Here is a 24,355-nt window from a genome sequence, read left to right as displayed (position 1 = left end):
ATGGGCCACTTGGCTCAGCTTTGGTGGAAATGAAACTCTTGATTTGAGACTCTGGCCCCTTTGCAGACATCCCACTACACCACCACACCCTCTTTCCAGCATCACCCCACCACCCTGCTGGCATGACTGACTCCTACTTCTGCAAACATTCACCCCTTCCCAAGTACTTTAGGCTCTAAGGGGGAGCTACATCGTTTCATTGGCTAGAACGTGGTTTGCATGGCTGGAAAGGGCGGGGTTCTGCTACCATGAGTAAATCCAAACTGAAGGTTTAAATCTTTGTTTACAAAATTTGGCTTGTGTTTTATTAATAAAATAAAAACATAATTAATTTATGTTTTGTGTCATAGAAATATTATCAAGGAAGGCATTTATGAGAAAGTTTGAAGGGGATAAAAATACCGATCACCAGCCACAAAACCTTAGACTACAAACCTGCTGTGCCTACAAGATGTGCTGGGGCAATGGTGGCACTGAGCCGGCGCAATGACTATTCTGACTTGAGACCCTCTCTACTAGAGGGAGCCCATGCCCTGGCGTGACAATGCTTGAAGGGATAGGAGCCAGGGGCTGCATAGCCCAGAGACCCAGGATAGAAATAAACCAAACCTAACTAGCTCCTTCTTCCAAAAAAAAAAGAAAGAAAGAAAGAAGAAGAGAAAGAAAGGAAGGAAGGAAGAAAGAAAAAGAAAGAAGAGAAAGAAAGGAAGGAATGAAGGAAGGAAGGAAGGAAGAAAAAGAAAGAAAGAAAGAAAGAAAGAAAGAAAGAAAGAAAGAAAGAAAGAAAGAAAGAAAGAAAGAAAGAGAGAGAGAGAAAGAGAGAAAGAGAAAGGAAGAAAAGGAAAGGAAGAAAGGGCGGGGAAAGGTCAATGAAATTATTCATAACAGTCATCAGAGAGTCTTCACCCAGCAGCTGATGGGAGCAGATGCAGAGACCCATGGTCAAACATTAGGTGGCGCTCAGGGAACCCCGAGGAAGAGAAGGGGAGGGAAGACTGTAGGAGTCAGAAGGGTTGAGGCACCAGGAGAATACAATATACAGGGCTCACAGAGACTGAAGCAGCAATCATGGAGCCTGAACTGCTCTGCGCTGGGTCATCTGCATACAAGTTGTAGTTATTCAGCTTGTGGTTGTTTTGTGAGACTCCTAACAGTGGAAGTGGGGGTGTATCTGATTCTTTTGTCTGCTCTTGGGAACCTTTCCTCCTACTGAGCTGCTTCATTCAGCCTTGATAGGAGGGTTTGTGCCTAGTCCTGTTGCTAATTGTTATGCGGTTTGGTTGATATCCCTGGGAGGTCAGCTCTTTTCTGAAGAAACAGAGAAGCAGTGGATCTGGGGGTGGGAGAGAAGGAGTGTAGGGAGGGTAGGCTGTGGTTGGGTTGAAATGTATGAAAGAATAAATTAAAAGAAAAAAAAGAAGGAAAAACTATGATCACATACTGAATGAGAGCTGTGGTGCCCAATCTTTTAATCCCATCACTCAGGAAGCAGACACAGGTGGATCTAAGTTCTAAGACAGCTAGGATACACAGGGAAAACCTGTCTCAAAAAATCAAAAACCAACCAAACAAGAACAAAAACATACTGAATGAATAAAATGCATTGGCATGCAGAGGAGATGAGGGGCATAGCATAGCAATACAATTATAAATTCATACCTAGAACTTCAACTTTTTAGCTGCATAGATATGGACATATTACTCGTTCCTCAAAGGATTATTTTCCTCATTTGTAAACAGAGTGATTGAGATATTTATGTATATATTTAGGTATGAGAATTTTACTTGATAAATACAGGGCTGAGGAGATAGTTCAGTTTGTGAAAATTACAGATAGTTGCTCTATATGTATGAGGGCTAGTCTAATCCCTAGAACCCAATCTAGGAAGCCAAACTAGGTGGTGTGCACTTGTAATTTCAGTGTGTGAGGAGCCAAGTGAGGTGGTGTACGCTTGTAATCTCAGTGTGAGTGGAGCCAAGTGAGATGATGTACACTAGTAATGTCAGTGTGAGTCGGGAGAGAGACAGGAGGTTGCCCTTGGCTCTCTGGCCAGCCAGCCTAGTTGATGAGGCAAGCTCCTGGCTAGTGAGAATCCTTGTTTCAACAAAGAAACAAACAAAACAGCAAAGTAGACAGTGCCTGAGGAAAGACACTGAAGACTGACTTCTGATCTCCACATATACATACATGCATCTGCAGCTGTATGCATGTGCTTACCCACACAGACAGGAACATGCACACTCACAAGAAATCTACAGGTTATTTTATATAAAGCCTAGGTCATGGCACATGCTCAAGGAGTATTACCTTTGCGCGCGCGCATGCGTGTGTGTGTGTGTGTGTGTGTGTGTGTGTGTGTGTGTGTGTGTAATTTAAATAAGAGTTTTAGCTTGAGTGTCTACGATAAAACCGGTATCAACAGAATTCAAGACTGCAGGAAGCCACAGTGCTGATGGAGGACAGTAAGCTAGTGTTTATTGTCTCTTTAATGATGCCTTATCTGAGTAGTCCTTGCTCTATAGGCATTAGCACTATGAGCCTAGTGCATAAGAATGAGCCACCAATTTACCATGATACAAATCGACTATCACAGATTTGATCCGGTAAATGTATTTATTTTGCTTTGTATTTCTCTTTTGCTGGTAGTTTTTCACTAACATGTTCATATGGCCATATGGAGATTTAAGTCTGCCTTCAATAAAATCTAGTCAAAGAGGAACTATTTCAAAACTGAAATTTGTGGCTTAATAGATACAGCCTGTGAATCATTTCCTAGACTCATATAATCATATTGTATGTTTATTTGGAAGTGTAATGCAAACATAATTTTGTTCATTTTCGTCTACAGAAAATGTTTAATTACCTAGTAACACCAAGGATGAGTCAGGGAATCTCCCTGTAATCAACTTGGAATTTTCCTAATGTTGATGACTCTGAGAGTTAACTAGGCTGTTTAGCTTTGGTCACATTCACATTGAAAATGAACATTATCTCCACGTCAGGGATGTGCCAGCACACTGTCCAGAGTCATTATTCCACAGCCTCTCTCTCTCTCTCTCTCTCTCTCTCTCTCTCTCTCTCTCTCTCTCTCTCTCTCTCTCCTAACTTTCCATTTTCTCTTCTCTCACCTGCCCCTTTCAAATGATCATGTTTCTTCTTTTTATATAAAAATTAAGTGGAATATATTAGTCTTGAATAGTTTCTGTAAACTGGCTGATATGATCTTTCTCATTTCCAACTTCTTTAAGATAGCTAACTTCAGGCTCTTCTCTTTTACCTATTTATGTAGTACTTTGCCATATTTAATTTTTTTTATTTAAAATGGTGTTACTGTGTAATGTACTAGAGAGAAAAGAAAAAAATGTTTTCCCCCCCACTGGTCATCTTTCATTGAAGATATATTTTCTAACTCTGGTAACCCTATGGATTATATATATATAAATTAATGCTCAAAATATTTTATTATACAAATGGAAATAATGACTTTTAACAGTGGAGCATAATCAAATACAATTCAGCACCCCAGAAGATATCATAAGCTAGAAATCTCAAGATGGTTGGAAGATACATAATTCATTGTAAAATGTGTGGAACTTTTTTGAATTAGTCAAGGCTATGGTAAAGGGTGGACAAAGAGTATGATCCATTTTGACTGACAATTTGAGGGAGTCAGTGAGCTCTTTGAAAATGTGATAAAAATGCTGGTGTTTCCCTAGTTCAAAGTAAAGAAAGGAAACATAAAAAGTTAAAAAGTACATGGTGAAAAAAAAAAAAAACTCCATGCAATTTGGAGATGTTTGCTGTTTGAGTTGTGAGTAGTTACATTAAAAGTAATGCGCAAGATTACTTCTGCTATTCCTATTTCTACCCAATGAGAGTTTATCTTAGCCCCAGCCTCAAACCAGAATCTTTTTCTCACCAGGCTAGGAACATGATTAAACATGCCTTGTATTGACATGGTTTGATGAGACACAGAGGGCGCCTCATGGAGAAGAAATCCACTGTACACATGCTACATGAAATGGGAAGTAGATAAGGGATAAGAAAGCAGTGAACCCTTGAACACTGACAAAACAGCAAGAGTTGACTTTGAGCAGACATCTTAGAAGACACTTTCTCCAGCATAGGATTTACCCTCTCTGCTGAACTTTTGTTTCATTTGCGCGGAGTGATTTTCTATCACATTGCCTTGTTAGTTCAGCAACCTTTACTCATTTTCCATGATGTAGCATAATTTTGACAATGATGAAGTGAAATGATAACTGGAATAATTACTAATAGGCATTGAGTAGTTTGCTAGACGGCAGTTACTGGATATCCACAGCCACTGTTCAAGAAACCCAGTTTGGAGGAACCCTGATGTAGAAGGAAATGATAGACAGAAGGCTTAGTCAGTCAGCTCAATATCACACAGGTGTTCAATGACAGAAGAACTATTATCTTTGCTGAGAATTGCATTGCAGATTAGTATCCCTTCTTGCATGTTTCCAACTTGCCCTACATTGTTCTTATTGTAAATCTTATCATATAGTGAGATACAATTGCTCACTGGGTCAAGTCAAGGGGAAAAAAAGCATCTTTCTTTCTGATAGTTTCAGTGTCTCCACTAATGAGTCCTAACAACTAGCATGCAAGAAGCACTTACTAAATGTGTTTGAATATCAGCATCAATGAGTGAGTGACTGTTTGGGTAAATAAATGAACTTAACAATTAGAAAAAACATAGACAAGTACTGAATAAATGGAAGGAATATCATCTTCCCTCTCCAACTTGGCTAACCAGTGGTAATTCTGCTATGTATAGGACAAGGTTACATTCAGTCTGATTACTTGAGGCAGGGTCTACAGGCCTGAATTTACAGCAATAATCAGCTAAGACATTTATGTGACCAAAGCATGAGTCATAAGAGCAAAAATATTTTTAAAAAATAGGTGAAAATAAATAATAAGAATATATTTGTTTGGCCTACTTTACAAAAACTATATGTGATAGACTGAATATAATTGGCCCCCATAATCTCATAAGAAGTGGCACTATTAGGAGATATGGCTTTGTTGGAGTGGGTATGGCTGTGTTAGAGGAAGTGTGTCACTGTGGGGGCTGGCTTTGAGGTTTTCTATGCTCAGGATACTGCTCAGTATTTCAGTCAACTTTCTGCTGCCTGCAAGTTGTAGGACTCTCAGCTACTTCTCCAGCACCATCTGCCTGCACACTGCCTTGCTCCCTGCCATGATGATAATGGACTGAACCTCTGAAACTGTAAGTGAGACACATCAATTAAATGTTATCCTTATAAGAGTTGCCATGGTCATGATGTCTCTTTACAGCAGTAGAAACCCTAACTAAGACACTATCCAGTACCTCAGACTACAGAATAATACTAATACAACTTCTGTACAGAAAAAACAACCAAAGTAATAAAAGACAGCTGATTAAATGGGAGAAAATATTTTAAACCCAAATATTAGATGACCTCACACAATAGGAAAGAAGTAAATTACCAAATTAAGAAAAAAAATAAGCTGATGACTTACATAAAATTTTCCCCTAAGAATATGTAAAAATGTCAACATACATAGAAAAGGTTCCTTAACCCCACTAATCCTTAGGATTATGCAAATAAAAGCATGGTGAGATATTGCCTTCTGCTCTCAGTTGACTACTATTAAAATGAGAAAGAAACAGCAGTGATCATTTAGAGGATATGGGACTCTTGTACATTGTTGTTGAGAATGTGTATTGGTGCAAACATTATACAAACCAGTACAGTGGTCCCAAAGAAATTAATAATGGAGGCACCATAGAGATTCAGCAATCCCTTTGTATACATGGCTATATCCCCCAATGCAAAATCAAAATCATTGCCCTATAAAACATCTGCATCTCTCTCTTGTTCTTTGCAGCATTATTCACAGTAGCCAAATTATAAAATAACCTAAGCACTCTCAGTGGTTGAATGGGTAAAGAAACTGTGCCACATATGATAACTGGAATCTCATTTGTACTCACAGCAAAAGATTTGCTACAATCTAGATTAACCTGGAAGATGTTCTCATTGTGAGAATAAGCCAGACCTGTAACAAATATACTCATTAACATCTCCTGCATATGGAATCTTAAAATGCTGAACACTCACAGAGAATAAAATGTTAGTTGCCAGGGGCAGAGAGTAAGGAGAAGTGGGAGAGCAGAGGCCATGGGATCACCAATCATGGATAAACAGAAGGAATAACATTAGAGTTAGAGTGTTCAAGATGAACACTATTGTCTATAATACTGCAATGGACTTGGGAGCTGGGCTAAAAGGCAGATTGTAGGTGCTCCAGGCACACACACATAAGAGAATGTTTGTGTAAGTATACAAAATGGGAGGCAGGTTATCTTCTCTACAATAACTACTTAATTATACATACGTATATCAAAATCACGTTGTCTTCCTTGAATATGTGCCATAAAATAAAAACAATCTCGTGAAAGAACATGTAGAATTTACTCATTTTTCCTGTTGGTGCCAACTGGAAATTCCTACCTTAAACATGAAGCTCTATCACAATGATGGAAATTTCCCAAAGGCAAAACTGATCATCATCTTGTTTACTAGTGTACAGTGGACCGATCACTGGGGTTTCTTTAATGAAACTTTCTGCTAACTCAAATCAGCATAGTCCTACTCAATGCAAATGCATATGCTCCTTTACCATTGACTCTTCCCCTAAATTCATCCTCCATTCCATGCTCTCTGCACAGGACTTTCTCAATGCAACACAACACCACATGGGGTTAGAATCTACCACCAATGAGAAGTCTTTGTTTTCCATAGACATGCTGTAAATGCCATCATCTAAACTTACTTGCAATATATCAAACACTGGGGTTATTTAATGGAACTGTCTACTCAAGTCAGTTAAGTTTTACTCAATGCCAACCTAGTTTAATGATGTAAATTGTGACTATTTCTTATTTCCTATGACAATAAATATATCTCCTTTAGAACCTCACAAAGTTCACTTTTGACACTGTTTATTGGCATTCAGTATTGTACTGTCTTCTTTTTGGTGTTTTTTTGTTTTCATTTATTCATGCTACTTTTCTTAATTTGATGGTCAGCACTGAGGACAGAGACTGGGTCTAGCTGCCTGCTGTCTGTCATGGGGTCTCTCCTCTTGGCTATGTGGGTCTAATGTCTAATGACTGCACATGCTTCTGCTCCTGGGGTGAGCATTGATGAGATGTACTCATAGAAGCACATAATTCCAGGCAGGAGACTTGCCAGGCTGAGTCACCCAGCAGCTGCAGCCTGTTTGCAGTATTTTTCCCTATCAGGGTGTGAGAATTAGGAATAAAGGAATCTCAGCTTGAGGTGTAGTGAATAGAATTGGGGTTCCTATCTTTCACAATTTGATAATTCTCACTTCTTCCTTTTGAGTCTAAAGCAGATAGCATAATGTTAGCTGCATATAACAGAAATGGCTTCAGTATTAAGTAAAAGACAAAGGGGAAAGTTAAGAGATCCACGATGATTCCAGCCTTAGTTAAATTTATAAATCAGTGCAATGCTGGGATCAAGGCCTCCTCCATCTTTTTGTGATGCTCCGGGTGAAATCTTTTATAAAATGCTGATGGTGGCTTCAGATCGAATCCTTTGTTGAAGATGTCTATGTCTACTGGAGGGACAGAACACTCTCTTCTTTCTTGACTCTGTTTAGTAGGGAAGAAACTGTCTCTAGAAGCCAGCATGATTCTTATTTGTTGTCTGGTGAAGTGGGGTTACATTCTTACCCTTGCACAGGTAAGGAAGAGGACAGAGAGAAAAAGAAAGAGCAAGTGATGGGGGTTGGCTAAGAATGTACAGTGTGTGACTGTGATTAAAAATACTTTTTCCTATCCCTAAAATTTTCTAAAATGCAGATTTTATTTGTTTACACTTAAAAAGTAACTCTCAGAAGTGAGGAACGTGAACTACCTTGATTGTGGTGACTATTTTGTAAAATAAGATTATATAACTTAAATATGAACAATTTTAATTATCAAATATACTCATTGAGTCCATTTATGTTTGATGAAGTTGGGAGACAAAAGAGTGGTGGAGTAAGGAGGAAATTAGAGGGAGAGTTGTATCCAAATACATTATATGCATGTGTGAGTGTTAAATAATTTAATTAAATCTCTAAGTAATTTTTACAAGAAAATGATTTTAAGATTCACTAATTTTCTGTAGGACAATAGCCATCAGAATAAAACAGATACCTTTGCAAGGGTCGATGGTTGGTGAAGTTACCATCCAACATGTATAGTCTATTATCAGTTAATGATCCCACTACAAAAGGTAGGCAACACTCCTCTATTCTCTTTGTTTTCAAAGGATAGAAAAGCCCAGACAAACAAGCAGGCAAGCAAGCAAGCAAACAAACAAACAAACAAAAAGTTCAATTCTTTGGGGTGTGGTGGGGTGATATATGCAGTAACCAGTGCATGAAATTTTCCGCCAAAGCATTTTAGTGGGGCTGGGGACATACCTCAGTGGGTAAAGTATTTGCCTTGAAAGAACATGGATGTGAGTTGGATCCCCAAAACCCATAAAAAATGCCAGAGTGTGTTGCTGGTCATTTGTAAACACCAGAGCTGGGGAGGTAGAAGCAAGCAAATCTCTGGGACTTGTGCCCAGCCCAGCCTACTTGGTGAGCACAGGCCAGTAAGAAACCCTGTGTCAAAAAAAAAAAAAAAAAAAAAAAAAATCTATCCCATATGTCTCTCTGCATGTGCTAAAATATTGTTGTAATTAAGTATAGAGGTTTCTATAGGACAGTTTTTTGAAAGTGTAAATTTGAACATGGAAATGTTTTCCTACACCAAAACATAAAATCAGGAGATAATTATCCCTGTCCCCTTTTCTGTTACTTTTTTTATGACAGTTGATTTGATGGTTTGGGAGACTCTGTTACCAGGCTCTCACTCTAACCTCTACTCTGCTCCCTGTTCCTTGTAATTTCTGTGGAACAAATTCAGACAAGATGCATAGAACTGTACTGAAGAAGAGTCTATTACAGAGTAAAGTAGAATAATTTCAAGGGGTGACAGCAGGGAATGACCAAAGGTATCATTTCTTAATTTGCATTTTCCATAAGTATTGTATTCTTCCTTCCTTCCTTCCTTCCTTCCTTCCTTCCTTCTTTCCTTCCTTCCTTCCTTCCTTCCTTCCTTCCTTCCTTCCTTCCTTCCTTCCCTCCCTCCCTCCTCCCTCCCTCCCTCCCTCCCTCCCTCCCTCCCTCCCTCCCTCTCTCTCTCTCTCTCTCTCTCTCTCTCTCTCTTTCTTTCTTTTTTGTTTTTTGAGACAGAGTTTCTCTGTGTAGTTCTGACTCTCCTCAAACTTGCTCTGTGGACCAGGCTGGCCTCAAACTCACAGAGATTCATTGACTCTGCCTCCCTGAGTGCTGGAATTAAAGTAAAGGTGTGCACCACCAGTGCCCAGCTTGTGTTCTAATAAACAGTTTTCCTGAAAGGCTTTTCCTTGTTCAGGTCACGGACAGTCCCATATTTACTGATTGTCAGTGGAAGAGGCAATGGTATTTTGTTGCTCTTTACCAGAAAGTCTTATGAACTTCTAAGCAATTCAGAAAGCCCCACCTGTACTCAGAGCCCAAGTAATAGTTGAGTTAGCATTTTTTTTTTAACCAGCAATCAGAGTCCTGTAATTTCAGGTTCTGATTTTACAAGCTGCTGATTTTGATGGAGACCATTCATATCCAGTGATCTTCAAGTTGGCAAGGTCTGACCAGATCACTAACAATCCTAGGTTTGTTGGTATTACAAGACGTTAAATATAAGTATGAAGTCATTGAAAATGTTTCAATTAAGCATGTAAAGTAGTGTGAGTGTTATTAGTCCAGGCCAGCTTCAAACTTGCAGTACTCTTGTTTCAACCTCTCCAGGCACTAGCATAACAGGCATGCACCACCACTCCTGACAAGGTGAATGTTGTGTATTGTTATCCTTATTACATTTATATTTAGTATCTCTATTTGTCAGCTTATAGGAATTTTGCAACAAATGTGCAGAATAACAGTATGGTAACTTTTTCATCCAGGCTTGGCATGACCATCAACGTCACAAAACACCGTGATTGTTATACCCTATAGAAGACCTTAACCTGAAGTCATGGCAACAAACTAAGAACAGTATAGATGATGGATAGGTCTGTAGTAATAGTAATAAGGCTCAAATACCCCACCTGCAAGGAGGGGGAAGGATCAAGATAGTCTCTTCTGAGATTCCATCACTCCTTCCTCCTGATCATGCTGCACTTGATCTTGGGGGATTCTAGAATATGTAGGTGATATAGTGTGGAGGAGAGGGATTGAGACTTCAGTGGTACATTTGTTGGTGAATCATTCATACTGATGATGGGAGTGTCTGATGGTGCAACTGCCTGAGAGTTACCCAATTCCTGTCAATAAGCCTAATAAACATATTATCTCCCCTATATAGACTTTCATGGGGTCCTTTCTTTGATTTGTTGGTATCCTTCTATCTGGGAGGCAGGGAATCATAGAGTGATTTACTTATCACAAATCCTCAAGAAAATTCCACTAACATCAAATCATTAAGATGAGTACTCAGGGAAATATACAGTGGGTGTATATAGTAGTTATTTTTCTTATTGCTTTGACCTACTACATGACAAGAGGTAACAATGTCTGACAAACATATTTTGTCTCATGGTTTAAGAATGGATAGAGTGTGTCATTACAATACAGTCATTGCATCTGCAACAGGGAAGCAGAGAAGCATATGAACTTTGAGCTCCTGTGGTTGGAGGGAGGAAAGGAAATGAAAGAAGTAAATGATGCAATTATATGTTAAATAAGTGAAAAAATAAAAAAAATGAATTTAATTTATGTGTATATGAAAGGTAGGGTGAATGCCATGTATTCGTGTGTATGTGGGTGATAGTAGAAGCCAAAAGAGACCATCTGATGCCCTGAAGCTGGATAGGCAATTGAACTGAACACCTGTTCTCTGAAAAAGCATCACGTGCCTTTAAGCATTGAGTCATGTCTCCAGGCAGCATTGCCCACTTTCTGCTCAGTCTTAGGATTCCATTCCATGCAGTGATTCCACCCACATTCCAGGTCAGTCTTTTCTGTTCAGTAAAACTTCGGAAACTGATACCCAGAGATGTATCTCCAAGGTGATTGCAAATGCAGTTAAGTTGACACTGAAGATTCGCCACCTTGGTCTTAAGACACTTGGCAATAATTTTGCTTCGGATCAGCTCTTTCCAAAATATGCTTTCTCAAAGACTGTGGAAAATAGAATGTCATTAAAATATTTCCACTCTTCATTTGTTCTCTTAAAATCACTTTGGATATAATACATCCACTTACTTGGGTTATATGCTACACATGCAACCACTAGTGCTACTGAAGTGTTCAGAATTGCTTAATGAGCTTTGTGTGAACAGTCTTAAAAGGTTAAACTTAGATTACATCAGGTTTCAGACATGTATTCTATTTGACTAACCATATTATTCCTTCCTCTATCTCTTTTGAATAGACTGATAAGATTAATTTTCTCTAATCTGTCTGAAAGAAATACTAATTAGAATAAGGCTTTTGAAAGAATAAATTAAGATTTCTATGAATAAATTATGATTTTTCACAACATCAAATTGTAAGAAATTAGAAGACATTTATTGCATATGGGTTTTGGCCCAAGGGCTAATTTGACACACTAATCCTCTGTGAAGCTTTCTACCAGTCTCCGCCATCTAGCCCAGTGTGATTCCCATCCTAATTTGGGTCTCTGCAAAGTATTTATGAGACTTACACTCCAATTATTTTACTTACCACAGTGCACCACAGTTATTTGTGGATACTCTTAAACTACAATCCTCAAGGACTCAGGGAGCACTTCTGAATAATGTCTGTATGTCTAATAGTCATGCAAGTGCCAAGCTCACACTGGGTGTCCAATGCCTGTTGGAAATAGCTTGCTCGATTTTGATGCCTTACTTTGAATTACTCTAGCTACTCCATAAGAATTGGAGCCATGCTGAACTGTCCATGAAAGGAGATAACTGTAGGACATCATGACACCTTTTCCATCTTTATTCCTTTCTTTTGGCTAGACTATGTCCTGTGAGAGTGCTCTCACAGTCTGTACTTCCTTATCTCTGGATTCAGTCACTCAAACATATTGATTAGATAAGTACTGTATGTTGGTCACTGGTTTTCAATGTGGGATCCATTAATGAATACAACAGTAAATAGAAAAAAAAAAAAAGGACTGCATTCATGCTGTTTACATTCCGCTTGTTTGCATAGAAAGAAGAAAATAGATAGCTAGGTGGGCTAGGTGGGTACATAATGTAATGTCAGGGTGTGATGCTGTAAGAACAACAAAGTATAGAGAATGGAAGAATGTGAAAAGATGTGCCAGTCAGTCATCAGAGACAGCAGATACCAGGGATAGAATTCTCTAAGCAGAAATCAGTATACGTAAGAGACCAAAGTAAAGTATGTGCCATGTGCCTGGCACATGGTGACGGGAAGAGGACTCTTGTTGCTATAGCTGAGAGGACATAGAAATTGTGGTAGGAGAGAGGCAGCGTGGAGGCTGATATTGTAGGCCCCCAAAGGGAGTGGCACTATTAGGAGGTGTGGGCTTGTTGGAGGACGTGTGCCACTACGAGAGCAGGCTTTGAGGTCTCTTTTGCTCAAGCTTTCCTCAGTGTGACAATCCGTCAACTTCCTGTTGCCTGCCTATCAAGATATAAGGACTCTCAGTTCCAGCAACATGTCTGCCTGCACACTATCGTGCTCCCTATCATGATGATGATAGACTAAACCTCTAAAATCGTAAGTGAACCACCCTAATTAAATGTTTTCTTTGTAAGAATTGCTGTAGCCATAGTGTTTATTCACAGCAATAAAAACCCAAACTAAGACAGGTACCTTGCAGGCAGTATACTTTGTAAAGCCATGGGTATCATGGTATATGCACAAATATGCTCATAAATTAATACATTTGGATAATATTTCATACAAATGAGGAAACAGAGGTGATGATGGACAGAGAAGTGACTATGTGGATAATAAGAGTGAAAGCAGGTTGATGCAAAGCTAATGTCATTACTCAGGAATGCAGTGGTAATAGTTTGGATTAGGATGCCACTAGAAAAATGATTGAGATGTGCTTAGTTTCTAGGCTTATTTTTCTGATGAGCAGATAGGAAGTCTAGATGGGTTATATAGGTTTTCCAAAGGTGGATAAAGCTCCATGAGTTTTGTCCTAAAATAATCGTAGAAAGATAGAACTCTTGAGTAAGATAGGATTCAGTGCAGGGTGGGCAGAAGGAAGTCAATGAATCCCATTAGGAAATTATTTAGTGGAGACTATGAAATTCACAAAGAACATAACTTGATTCCTATCATCCTGGAGGCTGGCAAGTCTAAGGTGAGGGAACTGATAGCTGGTGAGGGCCTTCCTGCTCTACTGTCATGCTGTACACAGTAGAATGATCCTGGAGGGCTTAACACAGAACAACACTTTCAATGAAGGCTTTTACCCCATTAGCAAGAGACAAGATGTAATGGTCTCCACCTCTTAAAATCCCCACCTTTTATCCATCATGTAGGCCACGTGTACATTTTGGAGGGGACGTGTTTAACAACTGGAAGGGCTCTAAGTTTATAATGCATATTAGACTATAGGTTCAAATTTTGAATTTTTGTAGTGACTTATAACAGTGAATCTAGTGAACACATCTAGCAATTAACTATAGAAAATGAATGGAGGAAATGTGAGAGATCTGTAGTGGGAGGAACTCTATATGTGTGAGCTGAAACAGAAGAAAAGCCACCAGGCCCTGAGAGGAGGCAGCTGTTGCAGTAAAGCTAGAGGGATTTGTTGCTGGGCTCTCCTTTGTATGCACCACAGGAAGTGATGCTGCAATAGAGATATAAAACAATATTGAAACTATTTGGACTGAAGTTACTCCATTCAGTCAGTCAACGTTTAAAGCGCCGAGTCATCCACTGTGGGCTCTGTGCTCCTGATCCTATCAGTTAGTCAGCTGTCTGGTCTTGCACTTATAGCAGTTGTCGGGAGGTTGGGAGGGGGGAGATGGCCCAAATGCTTGCACTGATTCCATTAGATTTATGAACAGGCTCAGAAAAACAATTTATCCTATAATGTCCAATTATGCTAAAACTTGCAAATGCTTTGTATTATAGTAAAAGCTTTCTATTGGCCTATTGCTAAAAATATACATCCCAACATCCCCTTTAGAGACATGGCCACATAACCCAATGTTTTTTTTTTTTTTTTTTTTTTTTTTTCCCAATTGATCCTATATCCCGAAGGTTCCAATAATGCCATAATTTTAGATAAGGCCTTCGAAATATGAGATTGGGCTAGAAATGTAGCTCACTCTTAGAATGTCTACATAGCATTCATGAAACCTTGAGTTTGACTACCAATAGTACATAAGCCAGATGTGGGGACACATGCCCGTAATTCCAGTACTCTGGATATGAAGGCAGTAGGTTCAGAAGTTTGAGGCCAGCCTGAGGAAACATGAAACTATGTTCCATAAAAGAAACAGTAAAATGGGAGCTTTTATAGTAACATAGGAAATTTAAATATCTTAACTAATGTCTGTTATTGAACAGCCTAGGCTTTATTCCAGGTCTTTGCTGTAGGAAGACTAGTCCTCTTTGATTGCTTTCTAGCTAGATACTCAGAGGGGCAGGCAAGCAGAGTAGATGGAGATGCCACTCTCTTCTTAAGGCTTGTCATGTGAAGCTGGTTGACAATTCAATCTGAGCACTATGATTTCAATGATGATAATAACAGTACCTCTATTCCTTTTGATCTATTTTTAGTTGATGAAGTATTTTCTTATTTCTCATTCAATCCTTATAATTTCTAAGCATGGCATATAAATGTGTCCTATCTCTATGTTACAGGTGGTGAAAGTTAATCTTCTTGTCCCAAATCACATTATCCAACTCAGAATAGGAGAGTGAAGAATCCAGCAGAAGGATCAGTGGAAAGTCTAGAAAATGGTAAAAAGAGACTGTCTGAGAGAATTATTAACATCATGTTTGAAAAAGCATTTAAAATTAGTAAAAAAAAAAGAAAGTAATGATTTTGGGGGGGAAGAAATGCTTTAAATATTAGGATATGGATAAGAGAAAATGATAGCTGGTTTCTGGTATAGAATATTTAAGAGACTATACTCACTTGTGTGCACTTATGTATTCAACAAGAATTAGAAGTAAAAACACACAGACTCCTGAGAAAGATATAGTGAGCTGTTTTTTAAAGGCATAGTTCTTCACATAAAACAGCAGGGACAATGGAAAATATTAGGATTTAGGTAATCAGGACATTATTGTGGTTTTTATTTCTTTAAGTTACGTTTAGAGGAAACTGCTGGGAAAAACAGCTAATGGGTTAAAAACTATGTTTTCTCTAAGGTGGGGCAAATATAATTTGAGATAGGTAGTTTAAGTTTTCATTGAAGGTCTCCATAATATTTATATGTGTGAGCATATCACACCAGTTAAAAATGACATTGACGTAAGTTATCTAAAAAATGTTCAATATTATGGGAAGCCCCCAATTAAAGAATTTTTACCTTTAAAATACAGAATATTCAGTAGTACTTTTTCGGATTTTGAAGTTTTATATTTTTTATGTTTGTGATATATGATCTGGTACCCTCTGTCAGTGCTGAGGAAGGACAGTGAGAGAACATGAGCCCCTGGTCAGACACACCATCTCTAGTATTAACAACTGTTACGCTCCAATGTGCTACTCCATTTTTAAACTTCATTAGGTTAGAAACACTTTTTACATACCCTATTTTTACCTCACAGTAAGGCTATTAAACTTTCTCTCTGTAAGTTAAACATCATTTGCTGTCAGGATAGACTATCCACCTTTGGTCACCTGACACAAGTTAATTAGCCCACAAAATCATGCAGAGATGGAGATAGAAGTGGAAGGTTTTATATAGTGATGCCGGTTTACATGAGACAATGTGGTGGAGGAAGGTAAATGGATTCAAGGAGAACATTTAGAAGTAGTTATCTTAATCCCAATAAGAAAGTTCAGGTGGGGCTGGAGAGATGGCTCAGGGGTTAAGAGCACTGACTGCTCTTCCTGAGGACCCAAGTTCAATTCCCAGCACCCACATGGCAGCTCACACCTGTCTGTAACTTCAGTTTCAGGGGACCCTGACACCCATGGCTAAAACACAAATGCACATAAATATAAGAAAGTTCAGGTTTCTGTTAAAGTATTCATACTCTTTTTATTAAGAAACTATTATACATTTTACATACCAATTACAGATCCCCCTCTTTCTTCCTCCACCCCTCCAGTCTCCCACTCTACAACCCCCCATTCCCTCCTACAAGAAGGTAAGGTCTCCCATGGGGAGTCAGCAGAGCCTGGTACATTCAACAGAGGCAGATACAAGCCCCTCCCCCCGCCCCAAGGCTGTGAAAGGTGTTCCATCATAGGTAGCAGGCTCCAAAAAGCCACCTCATGCACCAGGGATGGATTCTGATCCTACTGCCAGGGGGCCTTTTAAACAGATCAAGCTACACCACTGCCTCGTTTATGTAGAGGGCCTAGTCCAGTCCCATAGAGGCTCCACAGATATTGGTCTAAATTTCATGAGTTCCCACTAGTTTGGTTTGGTTGTTTTTGTAGGTTTCCTCATCACGAACTTGATGCCCTTTGCTCATAGAATCCCCCTTCTCTCTCTTTGACTGGATTCATGGAGTTCAGCCTGTGTTTGTCTGTGGTATCTGAACTGGCTTATCTCAGTAATCAGATGGAAAAATACCCTAACTGTCATCATAGAGCCTTTTTCTAGTAACTGGTGGAAACAAATGCAGACATCATACTCTTTTTGAGAAAGACCTGCATATACTTTGAGGCAGAAACAAAGGATTAGCAGGTAGATCACACACAAGAGAAAGTGAGTTGTCAGTGAGTGCTGTACCATTTTTGTTGTGGCACCATGAAGAATGAAATTATCATTTTATGGAAATGTGAAAAGACTTGGAGGATACAGACTTCAGGCTAGAAATCAGTAGTCATGTAGATCTGATGATTTTGCTCTGCCTAATATGCTTCTAAGTGGAATACTTGGTAGGTACTTAGATATATGAAGCTGGACTTGAACATGGCTAAACTAGAGATCTAGACTGGAGAAATAAAGTGTAGATTGCATTTACACATACAAACGAATACAGTTATCTAATGATTGTAGACTGAAGAAATGCAGGATGAGAGCAGAGGGCCGGTCCCTCTAGCCGTTAGAGATAGGGAAGGTGAGATGCTCAAGAATAGATAAGTGAGGAGTCATAGCCAGAATACTAGAAACTTAAGTAGACAAAGTGGTATCTAAGAGTCCAAGTTAAGAGATTGGTATTTCAAGGATGCAGGAACGAGAAACTGTAGCTAATGCTCTTGATGAGCTGAGTGATGACTTACATCAAGTGACCCTTACAGATATCAACACAGAGACAGCAAAAGACTTCAGGTTTGGTAATGGGGAAAAGAAAACCCTGTCACCTTTTCTCCGAATAATGGGAAGCAAGGCTAGCTAGTTTTTAGCCAAATTTATAAGATTCATAATCAAAGGAGCATTGCAGAAAGACTTGAAATTTTGTAGGTTGCCCAGAAAAGAAACACAGCAAAAGCGCACCCAAGGGAGAGATGGTGACTAATCTTTGTGAAAGGCATACAGATGATTTTCAAGAGAGGAGAAGGGAAATCAACTGGAGAGCCCCCTGGGAATCTGCAAAGCCACTCTGTGGTAGTGTGATGATGTGACTATGAAATGGCTCTCATGGGTTCATGTGTGTGAACCCCTTGTCCCAAGTTAACAGCATTGTTTGGTGAGGTTATAAAACATAGCAGAAATGGCTCACTGAATGAGCCAGCTCTCCTTCTAGTTAAAAGTCTCTCTGTTTCTTAATCTGTTGAGTTGTTAATATGACATCCTGCAAGATCCCACAGCCATGGAAGGTGCCTTGATATCTGATCTCTTTTCCCCACCATGATTACTGCATGCAATAAACAGGTAATCAGACAAGCTCTGCCTTCCTTAAGTTACTTCTGCCTGGTATTTTGTCACAGTGACAATAAAAACAATGAATATATGCAAGTTCAAAAACATAAAATGCAGACTTCTTTCCAACAGCTGTCCATAGAGCAAATCCTTCAGTACCCTTTTCACTTAGGACTGCCTCCCTAGAAAATGGTTTTCTGGGATTTATTCTTTGTTAAGGCATTCAGAGGCCAAATTACCTGTGGTTCAAGAAGGTCCCTGTAAAATCACTCTCTGAGTAGACTTTGTTGTCATCCACACAGAAATGGTTTTTTAAACATACTATTTAAAAAGGGAGTGGTGGTACAGCAGCTTTCAGCTTTCTGGAAGATTTTAGAAGAAATCCTTTGCATGGAGGGAATGTGCTGCAGGGGTGGGCTCTGTGGAAACAGCCACTGGACAAATGATGCATGGAGATACGGAAGGTAAGGTGAGATTTTAATGCTGCCCCAGGAAGATATAGATGCCAGCAACACATAACAGCTGCCAAGGAAAGTTTAAGGCAGTGTGCACAATGTGGCCTGTGAGAGTTGCCATGGGGCATGCAGCCAGCAAAGCCATGGGGGAAGTGCTTTCCAAGGTCTTGGGATGATGTGTCCCACTGCAGTGTGCACCATATGATGGCCATGGAGTTTGAGGATTTAATCTATTTAATGACTGACATCCTAGATTTTGGCCTTGCATTTGGCCAATCACTCTAATCCTCTATTTTTTCTCATTTGGAATAAGGATATTGACACCATGACTGTCTTATATTTGAAGTAGCTTCATTTAATGTTTTGTATTGACTGAGAGCTAATACAGCCTTGAATCTTTGAGTCTACTCTGGAGGTAGACTTGGGAGCAATGCCAATAGCATACCTTTCTACTTTTCCTCAAACAGACACTGTATCTTAGTGTTACAAAAGATATTGAGGAAAGATGAGGCAGAAACAAAGAATAGTCACAGCTTATGTGAGCCAGGCAACTCAGCCTTCTCCAAAAATGGACACAACACATTCAGACTATGACAAAGGAACACAAATGAATACTAAATGAATATAATATGCACTTGAAAACTTCTCATGTAAGATATTATTTCCTACATTATATTCTATAAAGGTACTATTATAATCTGCACAATAAAGCTACAAAATTATATAATTTACACATGTACCTTTATAGTGTGTTTTACACATTTATTAACTTCTATTATTTTATAAGGAAGTATTAAAATGAAAATGTCCAAGGAAACTTTAATATGAAACAACTTGTTGTTTTATGGCTGCTTATCCTGTGAATTTCTTCTTTTTTTAAAAAAACTTAGATCTGGGTTTAACATATTCATTTTGAAGCTTAAATATTCACCACTCAGCGTTTTGCAAATTCCTTCATAGTATTTGTTAGCAATAACATCCCTTGGCTCTTTCGCCAAGTAGCTGATATCCAGATGCTTGTAAGCACAATAATGTGTTGGCATAAACTAATTATTCACCACGTGCAACTATTTATACATCCCGACTACATTAGGAAGATATGAAAGCGATTTACAATTTCCTTTAAATAGCCACTTGCACCTGCAGGCACTTTTGGCTCAGTAACACAAAAATGAATGATAAAGATAGGTTAGGCAACTTTGTCCTTTATGGCTTTAACACTTTCAACGACTATGAATAAAACACTTCCTGTGCAGCATTGCAAATACAATGGCAATTTCCTCTGTAAGTTTCCCAAATGATACTGGAGTATTACAGATCAGAAAAAAGGAGAAAAAATGGTGTTCTGATTTCTATGAGTTTGTAGAACTTAAGTAGATATGGTAGTTATGTTAATAATGTGATAATAATTTTTGAGATAGAGAAAACTGGGAGGTTTGTAGTCTGGTGGTGATGAAGATGGAGGGAATATGTGGAAGAGCAAATATGATCTAGGTCCATCATTTTGGGGGTTAATGTGTCTCTTCTAGCTCAACTTACATTTTAATCACTACAAACACATACAGCAGTATGTACAAATTTTTAGGATCTCACAGATATACCCTAGTTTCTTTGGAAAGCAAAAAGAAATAACAAAATGTAATAATAACCAGTATGTAACAGCAAATACACCCTGCATTATGATCGACTTTACATTTCTACATTTCTTTCTCATGGTAAAAGTGGATCATTACGAAGGCAGAAGTCCTCATACTTCACAATGGCCCATCATCTTGAATGAGTCACTTGGAATAACATCCTGGTTAGATAGCATCCTCCTCATTTTCAAAGCTGAGGAAATATCTAAGCATACTATCATAAGGTATTCACAATCTGCTATAGGACCTCATATATGGTGAAACAGCTCCATCAAAGTGAATTGCCACTAATTTGGATCTATTACCAAAGCCAAATTAGTTTTTGAAAACAAACAAAAAACTAAAATATATTTTTTTTGCTATATCGAAACAGAGAAAATTAGTGTAGAAATTTGGCAAGTTTATATAGTATCTATTTATTGTGAATATCATTGTTGCCTTAATAAAGTTATAAAGTTAACAGCTTAACCTTAGGCACAAAGCAAAAATATGCCAGTATCCTTGGCAGATGAAGAGCCAAATAATACGTGGATTATTTTTGTTCCTTTGTGTCTGTCGGCATTTTGATGTTTTATAAATGAGTGAAAAATCTAACATTCTTTTTCTTTTTGAGACACTTTTATGGTAAAAAAAAATTGCAAAAAAAAAAAACCCACACATCAAAATTAGCCAGACCAAATGACTATATAGCACAATAAAACTCTAACAGTTAATATAGTCATTTGTAGTGGAAGCTGTGGAGCTTCTAATTGGATTCTGTCTTTTATTTCACTATCAAATGTATTTTTATGTGCTTCTCTATCGTCTGAAATGAAATATTCATTACATAGGTAGAACTAGAAACATGATTGTCTTTATATCCTCTTTCATTATTTGAGTTCATTAACTAAATATAGATAATTTTTAAAAAAATGTATTCATTATTTTGCATGTGAAAGTGTTTTGCCTATGTGTATGTAAGGACACCAATGTGTATACAATGCCAGTGAAGGTCAGAAGAGGTTGTCTGTAGAGATTTGCTTTAATGTGAAAGAGAATGTAAACATTTTGCCTCTACTATGAATTGTAGTAGAATAAAGAAATATCATGTTAATATGTCATGTTTCTTGGTACCTCATGGTGACAGGCAGGGCTTTAGCAAAAAAATAAATTATTGGGCATTATTTTGATTGTTGTCTGCTGCTTTTAAGGAAAAGAGTACTTGAAGAGAGAGAAGGGCCTGAGCATTAATCTCCCAAAGAGCTTGATATAAAATGTCCATTTGTAATTGGGGGCAATACATATTGTCACAAGGCCAGATGGTATAATTATTTGTTTCATTTTCTATTATTAAAATGTAGTATTCTTATTAGCTCTTTAACTATGCCTCTCTACCCCTGGTATAAGATAGGACAGAACCTGATGATTCCTCTGTCAGCAACTTAGACTTGCTAACCTTTCAGCATTTGTTTTTTCTTTCAGCTTTTTTCCCTCAAGTTCAAGGCTATAAATCTGTTTTCTTTGTATTTCCATCTCATTCATGGGGGAGAAATTACAAAAAACATTCTTTTGTAACACTAATCTTAAAAGGTCTTATTAATAATAATTTAAAAAAACCCTGAGACAGATATTAAATGCTGAAAGATCAGAGAAACAGAACAAGCCACAGCCAACTTCACCTTACCAACTCCTCAGCTTCTCCTGTTTCCACAAATCCTCAGACTAAAAGCCTCTGAGTCCTCACTCTTGAGATGTAGATGTAACCAACCGTCTTATTAAATAAGAAACATAGAACCAATGCAAAGAAGAAAGCCAAGAGGTCAGAGCTAGGAGCTAAAAACCTTACCCTTCCTCTTGTGGTATTCCTACCTCTCCAGCCAAGAGACCTACTTCCTGTGTTTTTGTCTTTATATAGACTTTCTGTTCTGCCTTCTCATTGGTTGTAAACCCAACCACATGACTGCCTCGTCACTGCCTGTACAGATCTCCGGGTCTTCTATGGTTGGTATTGAGATTAAAGGCATGTGTCTCCAATGCTGGATGTATCCTTGAACACACAGAGATCTACCTAGCTCTGCCTACCAAGTGCTGGGATTAAAGGTGTACACCACCAACATCCAGCTTTCGCTATGACTCTAATAGGTCTGACCCCAGGCAGCTTTATTTATTAACATACAAATCACATTTTAGTACAAATAAAATATCACTATACTGAGGGTCTCAGTTGAATTACTTAAAAGCCTCTAGTTCCTGGTCCTCACACCTTATATACCTTTCTGCTTCCTGCCATCACTTCCTGGGATTAAAGGCATGTGTCTTTCCCAAGCAAAGACATGAGATCTCAAGTGCTGGGATTAAAGGTATATGTTACCACTACCTGACTCTTTTCCCAGTGTGACCTTGAACTCACAGAGTGATATCTGCCTCCCAAGTGATAGGATTAGAGGTGTGTTCCACCACTGTCTTATAGCTGAAGTTTTCCTGTGGCCTGTGGTCAGGATAAATCTGTCTCACCCATGGGTCCCACAGTCACTCAGACCCAAGTAAACACACAGAGGTTTATATTAATTAAAACTGCTTGGCCATTAGCTCAGGCTAACTACTGACTAGCTCTTACATTTAAACTCAGCCCATTTTTGTTAGTCTATATGTTGCCACATGTTCAGTGGCTTTACCTGTGTACTGTTACATGCTGCTGTAGTCATGGCAGACTGATGTCTCCTGACTCAGCCTTCCACTCCCAGAATTCTCCTTCTCTGCTTATCCCGCCTATACTTCCTGCCTGGCTACTGGCCAATCAGAGTTTTATTTATCAAACAACCAGAGCAACACATTCACAACATACGGAACATTCCACAGCACTATCTGGCCTCTATGTCTAATTTAGTGGCTGACTCTGTCCTTTGATCCCCAGATAAGTTTATTAGGGTGCACAACATATTGGGGTACACAATATAACACCACATTCTTTGGCTTTGGCTTAGATAATCTAACAAAAACGTTCAACAGTTGTTTTCATATGGTCTACAATTGTTTTAGAAATAAAACTTTTCTGGCCCCATTTCATCTACTTGTAGTAGAAACAAAACTCATTCCCACATCTATTTGCAGAGGGTAGATGGAGCTGGGAGATAGGCTTTTCTTTCTATGCTGATTTCAGTCAACATGTACCACCATGAAACACTAGTATATTTTCTTAAAAGTCAGTTTCTCCTCAATCTCTCATTTTCAAACTTCAAATATATCCAGAACACCAACATAAGCTAAAACCAACTTGATCCTTTACTAAATGCCAGGTAAGCACCATTAATGTTCCCTGGCTAGAGATGGCCCTTTTCTTCTATGTCTCTGCCACAATGAAAGTGGTTGTTGGCTCAAAATCAGCAAAGCAGAAGATGCTTTAAAAGCATTTAACCATAACATTTTCTAGACTTGGGAAAATTCCATTGTCTTCATCTAGGCCTATGGTTGGACCACCATCTTTCGGAAGGCTTTATCCTCAATGGGATACAAGAAATTTGAATAGTAGAATCTCTTGACCTTGTCAATGAGTCTGATTGAAAGCTATCTCCAAGTCAAATGCTTTAATAAGCCCTGTTCTGCTTAGCTTTGAAAAGAATATGGGTCTTCTTAAACATCTTTTAACTTTTTACATGTCTAAAATCACAATATCATTGCTAAGAAAGCTACTTCTCACAGGTTTTGTGCTAAGTAATTAACATGAAGAGTATGATTCACAGCGAGATTTTATTAGTTTAATTAAGATTCCTTAAGTTATTAGTTAAATTTAACTTATTCGTGCTCATATATTATACTAACACTAAGATTTTAAAGTTAATTATGCCTAAAAATATAAAGAGTAAACTATCTCACTGAGGGTACAAGAGTTCTTCAGGGAATTTCTAAATTATCTAAATCAATGATAAATAAATTAGTGGTGTTTTGGCACTGTTCATCTTTATGGGTCAGATACTATCTTTAGTATAAATGAATGGTGGGGTAGATTTAAATGGTGCTTAAGGACACTTGTAATATTCTAGTCTATGAAACCCTACAGTTTGTGTTTTTTTAGACATCATATATTGTCAAGCTGTTCACCAATTTAATGGACTATACTCTATTTGGTTGAAGAAATAGAAATGTCATGAAAATACAAAAGATCATAATAAACAATGATGTGAGAAGAGG

The sequence above is a fragment of the Peromyscus leucopus genome, chromosome 10, assembly GCF_004664715.2.
Source record: "Peromyscus leucopus breed LL Stock chromosome 10, UCI_PerLeu_2.1, whole genome shotgun sequence".
NCBI classification, from domain to species: Eukaryota; Metazoa; Chordata; class Mammalia; order Rodentia; family Cricetidae; genus Peromyscus; species Peromyscus leucopus.
The sequence above is the reverse complement of the archived record's forward strand: the minus strand, read 5'-3'. Positions refer to the sequence as shown.